Genomic DNA, 13,904 nt, shown 5'->3' with positions numbered 1-13,904 from the left:
ATATCCCTGTATGTTGTGGTCGTTCAGGTGCTTATCTAATAGTTTCTTGAAGCTATCGATGCTCTCCGCTGAGACCACCGCCTGTGGAAGGGAATTCCACATCCTTGCCGCTCTTACAGTAAAGAACCCTCTACGTAGTTTAAGGAAGAACCCTCTACATAGTTTAAGGGCATATTTGACATATTTACCGGGCCCCTTATTCCGCTCTCCATCCTCTCCTAGAAGCAGTACTAATTCCAGAGCAGACACATTCCTATCCTTGAACTAGCACCTTTTCCAGGAGTCAATAGTGCTGATTTACTAAAGAAAAGGGCATTTGCTCCAACGTGTACTGTAGGAAAGGAGGTGAAGCTTGACTTTGCAAAGAATGCCCAATGATGTGCAAGCATTTTTCCTTGCATGTCATTGGGTATTCTTTGCAATGATTGGATGATGGAAAATCAGCAGCGCTTCCTCATTTACTAAGCTCTGGCGCAAAAGCCCCTGCAGAGTGCAACTGCACTTTTATCGGAGAAGGGCCTCAGCTGCAGCAGGCAACAGTTGTCATGTATAGGTAGGTTACCTGTCATATAGATGAAAACCCTAACCGGAGTACATTTACTTTGTATAGCATTGTGCATCAAAAACAAATGAACCTTTTTTTTTTTTTTTTTTAATGAAAATAATCTTTGCTTTCTTATTCTCTGTAGTATATCAGTGCTGCCGATCTCATGAAGCCTTTTGAAAGCTACTTCCCATCTACATTTACTCCAGCAAAGGCTGCACAGCATTTCTCAGGGTGGGTTTCCTCTTTCAGCCACTCTACAAGCGTTCACTCCAGCATCAGTTGCTCATTATTGCACTGGACCGGCATCCCAACAAGAACAGCCAACCAAGCCGATGTAATGTGTCAGCAGAGCCTCCTGCAGAGTTTATGTAGTGCACATGTAACAGGGTGACAAAGCTCAAAAGGGAGTTGTCAGCCCACAACATGAGGTGCATGTAAAACAAAAAAAACTGCATTATTGGGTCACTTCTTTTTAATTTTAGAAGATTTTGAAAGATCTGCATCTCAAAATCAGCGAGGGACTGGGAGCACAATGCAAATATGGGAGACTTATTTCAGAAATATCTTTATACAAGCTAGTGAAAAAACCCCCATAGGAATTCGTTTTCAACATCCCCACCCTTACCCAAGTTTAAATCTACACACAGGGAGCTTTAGTGCAATAGCAGCCCATTCATTTCAATGACCAGCTTTAAATACACAACATTACATGCGTTACCACAGGTGCAGTAACACGCTGCAAAAATGTTACTAGTGCTAAATACATTCTTATGAAATCATAATCGGGAAAAAATGGTGGCTTGTTATTTTTACATCTCTGTTCAGAATTCAGCCTTTCTTCAAGTTGCCGATTAACACATGAAACAAGAAAAAGGGAAATAGGTGGCTAAAACTGAATAAAGACAGAAGCTAAAGAATGTAGGTTTCTTTTTTCAATTAAAAAAAAAAAAAAAAAAAAAAAAAAGAAAGAAATACAATTCTGATATTAAAAACATTAACAAGCTTAAAACCTTCATGATTTAAAGACCCTCAAAAAGAAAGAAGGGGGGGGGGGACCCCAGACTGAAGCAGAAAACATACATATACCCTTAACTAACCAAATATTTTAAGTTCTCTTATTTGCAACCATGGTAACCATATTCAGTCTGTAGTCAGGATTTCCCAGAATCCTCATTCTGCCCCCCCCCCCCCACAACTGAGTCACACTCAGAATGCTGCAGAGATCTTGAGGTCAAATTAAATGAGCCGGTCGCATGGAATATGACATCCCCAGCAATGTCCAGAGAGTAAAAATGCAATAATAAAAATAACACTAGATAAACAGACACGAGTGGCCAGTGATCGAGCTGTCAAGACAGCACAGAAAACTGACAAAATACACAGAGCCAGTTAGAGGGACTCTGTGCCTTGTGACTGCTGTAAAGGCCAATCTCAAAAGTAAAAAACACTACTGCTGTTTACACTGGAGGACGCAATATTTTTAATAAGGAATGAGTGACTAAGGCCCCTTTCACACTGGGGCAGTGGGGGCGTCGGCGGTACAACAGCGCTATTTTTAGCACTGCTGTACCGTCGTTCTTGCAGCGGTATTCGGCCGCTAGCGGTGCGGTTTTAACCCCCGCTGGCGGCCGAAAAAGGGTTAAAATCCCTCGTACAGCGCGGCTATAGCCGCGGCATTACCACGGTATAGCCGCGCTGTCCCATTGATTTCAATGGGAAGGAGCGGTGAATACACCGCTCCTTCACCGCTCCAAAAAAGCGGTTTGCAGGACTTTTTTCACCGTCCTGCCTGCGCACCGCTTCAGTGTGAAAGCCCTCGGGCTTTCACACTGAACAAACAGCGGAGGCTGTTTAGGGGCGGTTTGCAGGCGGTATTTTTAGCGCAATACCGCCTGCAAACCGCCCCAGTGTGAAAGGGGTCTAAGGGGATCGTACTCTGCAGAAGATACATGGTGGGGGGTTTTAGTTAGTTTGATTGTGGGATACTTATTTAACCCTTCAGCTCCCCCTCCTCTCCTAAAAGTGAGCTGAGAGTTATACACGATTTTATATATCTTTTATGGGAGCGTGTTGTTAACTCCTTTTCATTGTAATAAATTGCATACAGCGAGCGCCGTAGTCTTCCTATTTTATGCCATTCCTAGGATTAGGAGTTGTGAAAGAGGTCTGCTGGAGGGGTCATTACTGAAGATAGATTGGAATTGCGTGCCCATATCTCTTATGAAGCTTTGCGGTCCAATAAAGAGGTGAATGGACCCACATGACACTTGGTGAAGTGTATATTATCTATGGAGGTGGGTCATCACCTATATTATCACAGAAGATTCGGAAACATTGCACTACAGATTTTTTCATTTTGGAATTTTTATTCACTTTTGATTATTGCATGGTGTTGGAGGAAACTTATTGGGGAAACACTTAATTTGTGGGGGTCTAGATTGATTTATGCAGGTTTCATTTTATTACATGTGAATATTAAACTTCACATTGTAAGTAATTCATGTATATATATTTTGGGTAGCGCTGCACTATTTAGCTTTGATTTTCTAGTGGTGTATGTCGAAGCCTAAAAGGGGTTGTAAAGGTAGAAGGTTTTTTATATTAATGCATTCTATGCATTGGGCACATATATCTGTAGTGTTTTCTTATCTCTCTCCAAAGCACTATGTCCCGTGGCTTTCTCCTGCTCTGTAGCTCTGTTATCAGCCTGATAACATCTGACAAGTTCTCCACACAGGAGATAAAAGCAGCCTGAAATATGTGACTAGGAGGTTGCTATAAATAGATTAGCAGACAGCTTGACTTAGAGCAGAGCTCTGCACATTCCTTCCTTCACCTATGAGGAGAGGGGTGTGTGCCTTTCCTCCAATCAGCTGTCTTGGCTGTATGCCAATAATCCACTTCCAGTGCTGAATAGGAAGAGAAAAATCTGTAACAGGATGTGCACTTTCTAAAGGACATATACAGCTGAAGACAGCAGATATACAAAAGTTTTACATGTAGGAAGATTTGTTTCATCTCTGTGTATCTGAGGCTGCTCACTTCACTGGGTATATGTGAGGGTTTACATCCACTTTAAGATAAAAAACCTTCTGTGTGCAGCAGCCCACCTGAGCCCCCCTAACACTTACCTGAGGCCCCCCTCTGTCCAGCGATGTCCACGAGGGCCTCAGACGCCTGAGATTTTCCCGCTGCTGTCAAAGTCCGCTAGCCAATCAGGGCTCAGTGTCTGAATGGACACAGAAGTTGTGACTCAGCTCGGATACCCTAGCAGACAGACAAATGTTTGCCTTTTGGTTTTATACCACTTTAAGAGGCATAGGTTTTTAGACCAAAATCTCTGATCTTATACAGCAAACTATAAAAACAGACTACAAAATGCCACTAAAAAAAGCTCTGTCTCGAAACAATGATATAAAATACATTTGGGTACAGCGCACTGCTGAGTAATTGTCAGTCAGGCTGTCAAAGCACTGGAAACTGAAAAAATGGCCTAGTAATTATAAGTGTATACACCGGCTGGTATTCAAGTGATTAAAGCAAATCTGTACAAACTTCCTCAGACTCCTTATCACAATGTCATTCAGCTGCTGGGAGAAAATGAAAGCTGTGTTTAAATACAAGTTGAACTTGAGCCAACACAAGACTAGGGACTCTGTATGGCAGCACTGATTGGGCCAGCACTGTCACATGCTCCTCCATACCTGGAAGTACCAGTATTGGCTCTGAACAGTGTGGCAGGGTAGTAAAGAATGGCAAGCATATGCTGCCAAGCAGAAGCCCAGGCAGTCATTTTATATACAATTGGTCATTAACTGGCCCCTTTACAGGGCACCTATGAGATCTCTGCATAGATAAAGCAGGACTCTGCATAGATAAAGCAGAGCATTGTCACCCTATAGAAGGAAGTATCTGAACAAGCACCTTTATGGCAGGATAACTAGATATTCATTTTAATGAAAACTGCAGACCTATTGGGCAACCTACATACAGATATGTTTAAACACTGAAACCTTTCCTTGGATTTTTTTATTTTTTTTTTTTAATTTTTGGGCGTTACACACTGCGCTTTTACAAAAATGCAGCCGATGTTAAACTGTAGGACTAGGATGACCTACACACAAAACACAGCTACAAAGAGCACAGCTGTCTGGTTTTCCAAATGTAAAAGAATATCATATTTTGAGAATGTCCAATTCATTAGAATAAATGTTTGCCTATTAATTACATCTGTCTGCATCAGACTGAATCCAATTGTCCCAGAAGCTGCACTCAAATAACGGCAGGCATTCCATAATGAATTGTGGGACATTAATAAAATGCAGAATTCACAGCTCTATTTCTGGAAAGGAAAACCTCTGCTCTGCGTTCCTTGCATCTCTACATACACACCAATCACACTACTGGATTACTACACAAAAGGCAGCAAATTTCACTTTAAAAAGTGACCCTGTCACCAGTGTAAAACAATTGCAGGTAAAAGGACAGAAAAATCAAGAATTTGAAATGCTTGCAGTGTTTTTCCCTCCGATGATTGATTTACATTAACTTGCAAAGGTGCCTCTTAAAAGAATAAGTTCACCTTTAGGAGCACGTTACACTCATTTTGCAGCCGCTACCATAACCAAGACATCCATCTCTTCAGTGGGCGGTCCGGTTTACGATAATGGTGGTCTCTGCGGCGGATTTGCCACAAGAACACTGTTATCGGCAGCGGGAGAGGGTCCCTCCCGTCGCTCTCCGTCGTGTCAGTAGCGGCGGAGGTGATTGGGTCCTCTTCCTAGCTGGGTATGAATGCGAGTGAGGGGAAGATGGCCCTCACTCATCTCCATACCATAGCAGGGCGGAAGCGACGTCAAAACGTCACTTCCTCCCATACCTCTTAAAAAAGGGACAAGTTTTTTGGTCATATTTTCAAATGAAAACCTTTTTTTTCTTTATTGCATTTAAGTCCAAATATGAGATCTGAGGTCTTTTTGACCCCAGATCTCATATTTAAGAGGACCTGTCATGCTTTTTTCTATTACAAGGGATGTTTACATTCCTTGTAATAGGAATAAACGTAACCCAAAATTTTGTTTATTTATTTATTTTTTTTAAACAGTTTTAAAATCAATAAAGGTAAAGTAAAATAAATAAGAAAAAAAAAAAAAAAAAAAACTTTTTTAAAGCGCCCCGTCCCAACGAGCTCACGTGGAGAAGCGAACGCATACGTGAGCAGCGCCCACATATGAAAATGGTGTTCAAACCACACATGTGAGGTATCGCCGCGATCGCTAGAGCGAGAGCAATAATTCTAGCCCTAGACCTCCTTTGTAACTTAAAACATGCAACCTGTAGAATTTTTTTTAAACGTCGCCTATGGAGATTTTTAAGGGTAAAAGTTTGATGCCATTCCATGAGCGGGCGCAATTTTGAAGCGTGACATGTTGGGTATCAATTTACTCGGCATAACATTGTCTTTCACAATCTAAAAAAAAAAATTGGGGCTAACTTTACTGTTGTCTTATTTTTTAATTCAAAAAAGTGAATTTTTTCCCCAAAAAAAAAGTGTGCTTGTAAGACCGCTGTGCAAATACGATTGGACAAATAGTATTGCAAAGACCGCCATTTTATTCTCTAGGGTGTTAAAAAAAAAAAAAAAAGTATAATGTTTGGAGGTTCTAAGTAATTTTCTAGCAAAAAAACTTGTTTTTAAACTTGTAAACACCAAGTCTGAAAAACAGGCTCAGTCCTTAAAGTGGAGTTCCACCCAAAAGTGGAACTTCCACTCATCAGGTTCCTCCCCCCTCCGGTGACACAGTTGGCACCTTTCAGGGGGGAGGGGGGTACAGATACCTGTATATTACAGGTATCTGTACCCACTTCCGGCGTAGATAGCCGCAGAATCTGCGGTTATTTACGCCACTTCCTGCTCCCTCCCCGCTGCCTGCTGGGAAACACACGGGTCCCAGAGGCAGCAGGGAGCATTCGTATTGCGCGGCGCGACTCGCGCATGCGCAGTAGGGAACCGGGAAGTGAAGCCGCACGGCTTCACTTCCTGATTCCCTTACCGTAGAGGGAGGCGGCAGCACCCGAGGACGGAGAAACGCTTCGGCCTCAGGTGTCGACATCGCGGGCGCCCTGGACAGGTAAGTGTCCATGTTTTAAAAGTCAGCAGCTGCAGTCATTGTAGCTGCTGACTTTTGAAATTTTTTTTTTTGGCGGCGCTCCGCTTTAAGTGGTTAAACTGGCTTTGGGGCCACCAGTCCCACAAATAGAGGGAGCTTGCCGAAGTGAGGTATCAGGAAATTATAACAGCTTATCATCCCCTAGAGTTAAAGTGATATTAAAACACACACTGTTTAATTTACATTATCCCTTTTCTTTCTGTATATGGTTGATGGCACTGCAGTTATTTTTTGTTTTTTTTTGTTTTTTTTTCATTAAAAAACAAAAAGTGCTTTTTTTTCCCCTAATGGATATACAGCTGTCACATGACCCAGCTCTTTCCCAGCCTCTGTGCTGGTAGGTTAATTGGATTCTGTCTAAAATTGTCCCTAGTATGTATGAATGTGAGTTAGGGACCTTAGATTGTAAGCTCCTTGAGGGTAGGGACTGATGTGAATGTACAATGTATATGTAAATCGCTGCGTAAATTGACGGTGCTATATAAGTACCTGAAATAAATAAAAATAAAATACACAGTTTTAAATGGACATACAAATATATATTTGAAATCAAATCTTTATTGATTTTGGCAAGGGCTAAAAATGAAGCCTGTAAAACACCTCCCCTGCCACCCCAGTGTGAAAGCCCGAGTGCCAGGTGCAATAAGCCGGTGCTTTCACACTGGGGCACTGCGCTGGCAGGATGTTAAAAAAAAGTCCTGCAAGCAGCATCTTTAGGGTGGTGGAGGAGCGGTGTATATACTTGCTCCTACCCACTGAAATGAATGGCACCGCTGCAGAAGCACCGCTACACGGGCACATTTAACCCTTTTCTCAGCCACTAGCGGGGGTTAAAAGAGCCCCGCTAGTGGCCGAATAGTGCTGCTGAAGTAAGGAAGGAAGGAAAGAAGGACGGAAGGACGGAAGGACGGAAGGACGGAAGGACGGAAGGACGGAAGGAAGGACGGAAGGACGGACGGAAGGACGGACGGACTGCAGTGGGGCCATGGACAGAAGGGGGAGATAAAGAACACCAGGAGTAGAGGTCGACCGATATGGGTTTTTCTCTGGCCGATGCCGATATTTAGAAATCGCGATGGCCGATATGTGATGCCGATTATTTTTGTGCCGATATATTAGGCCGATTTTATTTTTTATTTTTTTCCCCTTCATCTCATAAAATCTAAGTTAGACCCCTTTCACACTGGGGCGTTTTTCAGGCGCTTTTTGGGCTAAAAATAGCGCCTATAAAGTGCCTGCAAAACGGCTCCCCTGCAGTCTCAGTGTGAAAGCCCGAGTGCTTTCACACTGAGGCGATGCTCTGGCAGGATGTTAAAAAAAAAAGTCCTGCAAGCAGCATCTTTGGAGTGTATACCGCTCCTCCACCACTCCTGCCCATTGAAATTAATGCGCACTGCTGCCGAAGCGCCTGCAAAGCGTTTCGGGAGTGGCGCATTTAACCCCTTCTTTGGCTGCTAGCTGGGTTATAAGCGCCCTGCTAGCATCCGAATAGCGCCGCTAAAATGACGGTAAAGCGCCGCTAAAACTAGCAGCGTTTTACCGTCAATTCCTGCCCGCTCCAGTGTGAAAGCAACCTTAAGTAATACAGAAACAAAACAAACCTCCAATCAGTTCACTTGTATGTATAATTTAGATAATAATAAAAAAAATTAAAAAAAAAAAAAATATATATATCTTAAATATTAAATACACAAAAACAGTTAATCAAAACTTTTGGACGAAAAAAATGGGCTAACTTTACTGCTTAGTTATTTTTTTTTTTTTTTTTGATTCATTAGTGTATTTTTTTTTTTTAAAAATTGCGTTTGAAAGACCGCTGCGCAAATACCGTGTGACATAAAATATTGCAACAACCGCTATTTTATTCCCTAGGGTCTCTGCTAAAAAATAAATATATAATATTTTGGGGTTCGATTTTCTAGCAGAAAATACAGGATTTTAACTTGTAAGCAACAAGTGTCAGAAAAGATTTAGTCTTTAAATGGTTAAACTGAGAACTTCTACACACAGAGTTCAGCTCATTGATAAGTGTAAACATTGTATCTCTTCAGGTTCTTTTATCAGACTTGGCAGGCTGCCCAGAGAGGAGAGAAGTGGCTTCACAGAAGACTTCAGGCAACTTGCATTGACTTCTATTACAGAAGTAATTTGCAAGTCGCGCTGAAGTTATATCGGCCTTTTAAGTGAAAAACGCCAAATATCGGCCGATATATCGGTCGACCTCTAACCAGGAATTACCAGTTTTTTTTTTACAGAATAGAAAAATTAGTGCAGCGCAATATAAAACAAAGAAAAGTCCATCCATAAATGTAAAGGAACTACAAGTCCCTGAGTGAAAGACGAGACCCCTCCTAAGAAGATGGAAATTCCAATCCACTGATAATTCTAGGTGACAAGCCCCCGCCCTCCTCCGGTAAACAAATGCTCTTACCAGAAGAGGTGGACCGCTTCATATAACAATAAGCCGGTGTACAGTTTATCCTTTTTATATGAAGCACAATTTTGGTGCCATTACGTTATGCCACTTGTGGATCTTTAATTATTAAATGATTTAACGTAGAGCACTTAGAACTTGTCCCCTTGTTTTTCACACTTGCCCTGGATGTTCCAGTTCCACTGCTGTGCTGGCGAATGCCATTATCCCATTGTGGATACAAGTGTTTGGCCTTCTGTTAATTCAGGGGTCCACCTTTTCTAGTAAGAGCATTTGTTTGCACTGATTGCCTTTTACACATTTTTTTTTTTTGTAGACTATAGAAAGCATATCCAATAGTGACTGAGTGAGTATGAACAGCATTTGATAGTTTTAATAATACTTTAAGGCAACTAATTTATTTTGAATAGTCTGCCAACAGATCCCAGAATGGCCAAAACCTCACCTGATTCTAACCAGGAATACAATGCATGGGTGAAAAACATACAGTATAATTTATCTAAAATATACATTAATCAGCCATAGCTTTGACGACTGACAGGTTAAAGCGGAGTACTACCCACATTTTTATCTTATTTTTTAAAAGGCACCTGTTCTACTGTTATTAATTTCATAAATGATGTCAGTGAAACCGTCGCTATATTTCCTGTTTTTTTTTTTTGTTTTTTGTTTTTTTTTTAGAAAACTAACGATTGCCTTTCTTTTGCTGCACGTTTCTATCTTGCTTCTGAGCATGTGAAGCCCACTAGGTCTCTTTTCTGGGATAAGGTGCATTACACACAGGGCGCAGTGAAGGTATTGTCTCTGGTTGCCATCGTGATGCTAAGAGGCGGTGTTCTATCAGAAAGCCGCTGCCCATCAGAATATGCAGCTGAAGTGACATTGCATCGCGGCCACCTTGGTACACCCGTACTCGTCCGCAGTAAGCCTAGAGGTCGGCAAGCGGACATCTTTATACATCCACCAGAGTCTTGCTTTTAACATTAAACATCAAAGCAGTCAGACGGACTTCTAAATACGGTATTTCATTATATAAGCGGAGTTTACTTTTAAAAATAACTGTGAAAAGCAAGACTCCGGTGGGTGTATAAAGATGTCTGCTTGCCGATCTCTAACTCTAGGCTTACTGCGGACGAGTGTGGGTGTACACAGATGGCCACTACACAACGTCACTTCTGTTGTATATAGCGGCGATGCCCACTGACTACTGGGATCAAGGCACACATCTCCCAGGAGCCAGTGTGCCGCAGGAGGCGACATAAATCCGCGGATGGGGGAAACAGGACGCTATAATTAAAGCCATGGAAACAAGGTAAAAAGGAAGAGGAAAAAAAAAAAAAATGCCCAATGCGTTTTTTTTTTTTTTTTTTTGGTAAATTCTGAAGCTGATAGTGTCCAGATGAAAAAGTGGGTAGAACTCTGCTTTAAGCGAAAACATTTTCCTTGTTTACAATGGCACGTGAGTCGGTGCATGTTTTATGTGAAGTTGATGTGTTGCAAAGCAGAAAAAGTTTGTTGTGTATGGGGCTGCGCAGCAGCAGATCGGTCAGGGTGCCCATGCTGACCCGTGTCCATAGCCAAAAGTGTCTACAATTGACATGTGAGCATAGGAACTGGAGCATGGAGCAATGGAAGAAGGTGGTCTGGTCTGATGGAGGACATGGCACCAGGACGCAGTATGGAAAGAAGGCAAGTTGATGGCAGCTGGGTGATGTTTTGGGCACTGTTCTGCTGGGAAACCTTGGGTCCTGCCATTTATGTGAATGTTACTTGACATGTTTACCATCTACCTAAAGATTGTGGCTGACCAAGTATACCACTTCATGGAAACTATATTCCTTGATGGTAGTGGTCTTTTAGCAAAGTAATGTGCCCTGCCACACTGCAAAAATGGTTCAAGTTCTAGGTGTTGCCTTGGCCTCCAAATCCCATTCAAAATTGAGCATATTTGGGATGTGCAGGAAGAACAAGTCTGATTCATGGACGCCCCACCTCACAACTTACAGGACTGAAAGGATCTGCTACAGACAGCTTGGTGCCAGATACCATAGCATATTTAGAGGTCTAGTGACATTCATGCCTCGATGGCTCAGGGCTGTTTATGAGGCAAAAGGGGGCCTAAATAATATTAGGTGGGTGGTAATACAACTATGGTTGATCTCTTTATATGTAAACAAATTCAAAAACACACACTATATCCTAACACAGTCTGCCGAGGCTGATAACAGATGGAACACTGTGCCGTCGTTATGCGGCTGCAAGTAGCTTGTGTAGTAATTATCCAGTTCATCCAAAGCCCTAATCCATAACCAATGCATTAAAAGAAGGCAGGCCTCCCAGGATCTCCATGCACATACTGTACATCATGGGATCTGCAGACTGTACCCTTCATGAAAGACAGGGAAGAAAGGAGGCGGGGCTTGTCCTACGCATGAAATCTTCCTCCACTGTGTTTACATTCACAAAGATTCAGCGCATACATAATACATGAGCTCAATATATTCATTAACACTACCTACATAGAGCAGATGGAAGGCACAATGCTAATTAATCATCTTCAGTAGCTCAAATGGGATAGGCATAATTCTAAGCAGTGTGTGGGAATTTCCACAGCCCCCTCTTCGTTTCGCTGACAGACTAGAGAGGGGACTGTTTACATCACAGATGGGCTCATTTAATAAGGGAACGGTGCAAAGCCCACAACCCTATTGCATCTAGTCAGAATTCAACTATTAGTTGCTATGGGTTAGTGCACATTATTTTGCAGTTTCTGTACTACATTTTGCGATTTCCATTGACATCTGTGCAGAAACCCGCACAGATGTCTGAAATCGCCGCTGAAATCAGGACTGACATGCAGGAGTGAAATTGTGCGAGTTCGGCTTCATTCCCGCAGCTCAGTGTGAACCTGGGCTTAGCGTGAACCTGGGCTTAGCGTAGCAAACCTCTCTAACGAGTTGCAGCATATTAAGACTCATTGGGGTAGATTTACTAAAAATGGTACACTCAGAAATTGGTGCAGCTATGCTTGGTAGCTTCTAGCTGCAGCTTGTTCAATTAAGCTTTGGCAATAAAACCTGGAAACTGATATATATATATATATATATATATATATATGCAGAAGTGAGTCTGATTTTTCATTGTCCAGCTTTAGTAAATAAACTGCACAGTGACACCCTGAGCTGCCTAAATCAATAATTCCAAAAGCCCTTTGCAAACACTGGAATTCTGCACATTGCTAGCAGGGTGACAACTGAACCTGTCCACGTGCATAGAAATATGACATCAAATACCGGTATACATTTAGAAAAAAAAAAAAAAAAAACAGTACATTAATCCGATGCCACTCATGAAAAGCAACATGTTCTAAAGATAGGCAATCACACACAAAATGAATAATCAGATAAACAAAAAAAAAACAAAAATCATCAATAATGTCAATGTACAATAATGTCATTTTATCAGCCAAACTGTAACAGACAGAAATCTGCAGAATAGAGTAAATGCAGCATCACTGCAGCTTCAACAAAAGACTGGGCTGAATTCTGGATCAGGCGCCTGTGTTCATCTGCAGAAGGCAAGCACATAGAAAATCCACCAAGGATCAGAACGTAAACACAAGCAGATCAAAAGAGGGAATTTCTCGCTGTCGCACCTGAGCTGCAGGATTTAAACCGGCAACACTAAAGGGAGGGGGAGGTATGAACACTCAATGGCAGCCAGCTAGCTGCAGCACAGTTTGTGTGACATTGACAGGATTTTGCTACTTACAGGCTGCTGGTGTTGACAGGGAGATCTCTGTGCATGGTTAATGTGAAGCTTGCAAGTACCTGCGTCCTCCTGCACAGCTTCCTTGACCTTTCAATCCGCAGGCAGAATGCTCAGTGTGCATGTTTCATCACTTCCTGCGTGCAGCTCAGGGTAAGGTCATTCCTGCACACTGCAGCGCTGGCGATCAGCAGCACCCAGCCCCCTTCTCCCTCTGCCAGTACAGTGACATGTTTACATATTGCAGCAGAGAGCACGTCAGCCCTCCCCTTCACAGGTATAGGGAGGGAGACACGTCAAAACTACTCCCTCCGTCTTTCCCCATCCATCTCACAAATTGCTCATTCAAGCCCTGGCCTGGAAGCTGTGCAGGAATCAGGGATTGAGCAATAGCTACAAGGCTTTGGAGCTTAAATATTGTTATTGCTAAACACAGGGGAAAAAAAAATTCAGATTGTACTTGGATGTGAACAGCAGTCCAGTATGATATTTAAGCATTGCAGTAAAAGACGTCTAAACGTATTAGGCAAAACATCTTCCAGCAATAACTATACGTACACAAAGTACAAGGACACGATCACTTCCCGAGATCCTATACATAACTGGGCAGAATTGTTTCAGCCAAGTGTCCACATTTATGAGCTAGTTAAATGCCTCCACCTCCCCCATCCCAGGATATCAAAAGTGATCCTTTGGGTACATTTATTCCCAATAACTTTTTTTTGTGTGAAAGTAAATTGCTAAGCCAGAGGCCTCTGAAGAGATGCATTGACTCCACTAATGTACAAATCATTAACCAGACTAGGTGACACTTTGCTTATTTCTATAGATAAGGGTAGGACGGGGCTGGGCTGGGAGGAGCAGAGGGGCATTTGGCCTCTCCCCCAGCAAGTAGCCTCAAGATATGCTGGGCTGTTGTACCTGAGAGAAGACCGAGGGGGACTCGGAGTACACAGTCAAATTGTGGGCATTATACATTCACCGG

The 13,904-nt window shown here is 42.4% G+C and overlaps 1 protein-coding gene across 4 annotated transcripts in view; it reads right to left on the bottom strand.

The window, feature by feature from the left end:
• The window catches only part of PACSIN2 (protein kinase C and casein kinase substrate in neurons 2), a 211,761-nt gene that overhangs the window by 135,233 nt on the left and 62,624 nt on the right, over positions 1–13,904 (bottom strand). The window contains exon 1 of one of the 4 annotated variants that reach the window (XM_073621965.1): positions 12,923–13,195. The exons of 2 other annotated variants lie outside the window; for them this stretch is intronic. The gene's annotated coding sequence lies outside the window, so the exon portion shown is untranslated. Of the gene's footprint in view, positions 1–12,922; positions 13,196–13,904 lie in introns of those variants that run through there. One more of the 4 variants, XM_073621963.1, reaches the window with a different exon arrangement.

Source organism: Aquarana catesbeiana, linkage group LG03, assembly GCF_042186555.1.
Source record: "Aquarana catesbeiana isolate 2022-GZ linkage group LG03, ASM4218655v1, whole genome shotgun sequence".
Taxonomy (NCBI): Eukaryota; Metazoa; Chordata; class Amphibia; order Anura; family Ranidae; genus Aquarana; species Aquarana catesbeiana.
Note: the sequence above shows the minus strand (reverse complement) of the source record. Positions and strands in the feature narration are given on the sequence as shown.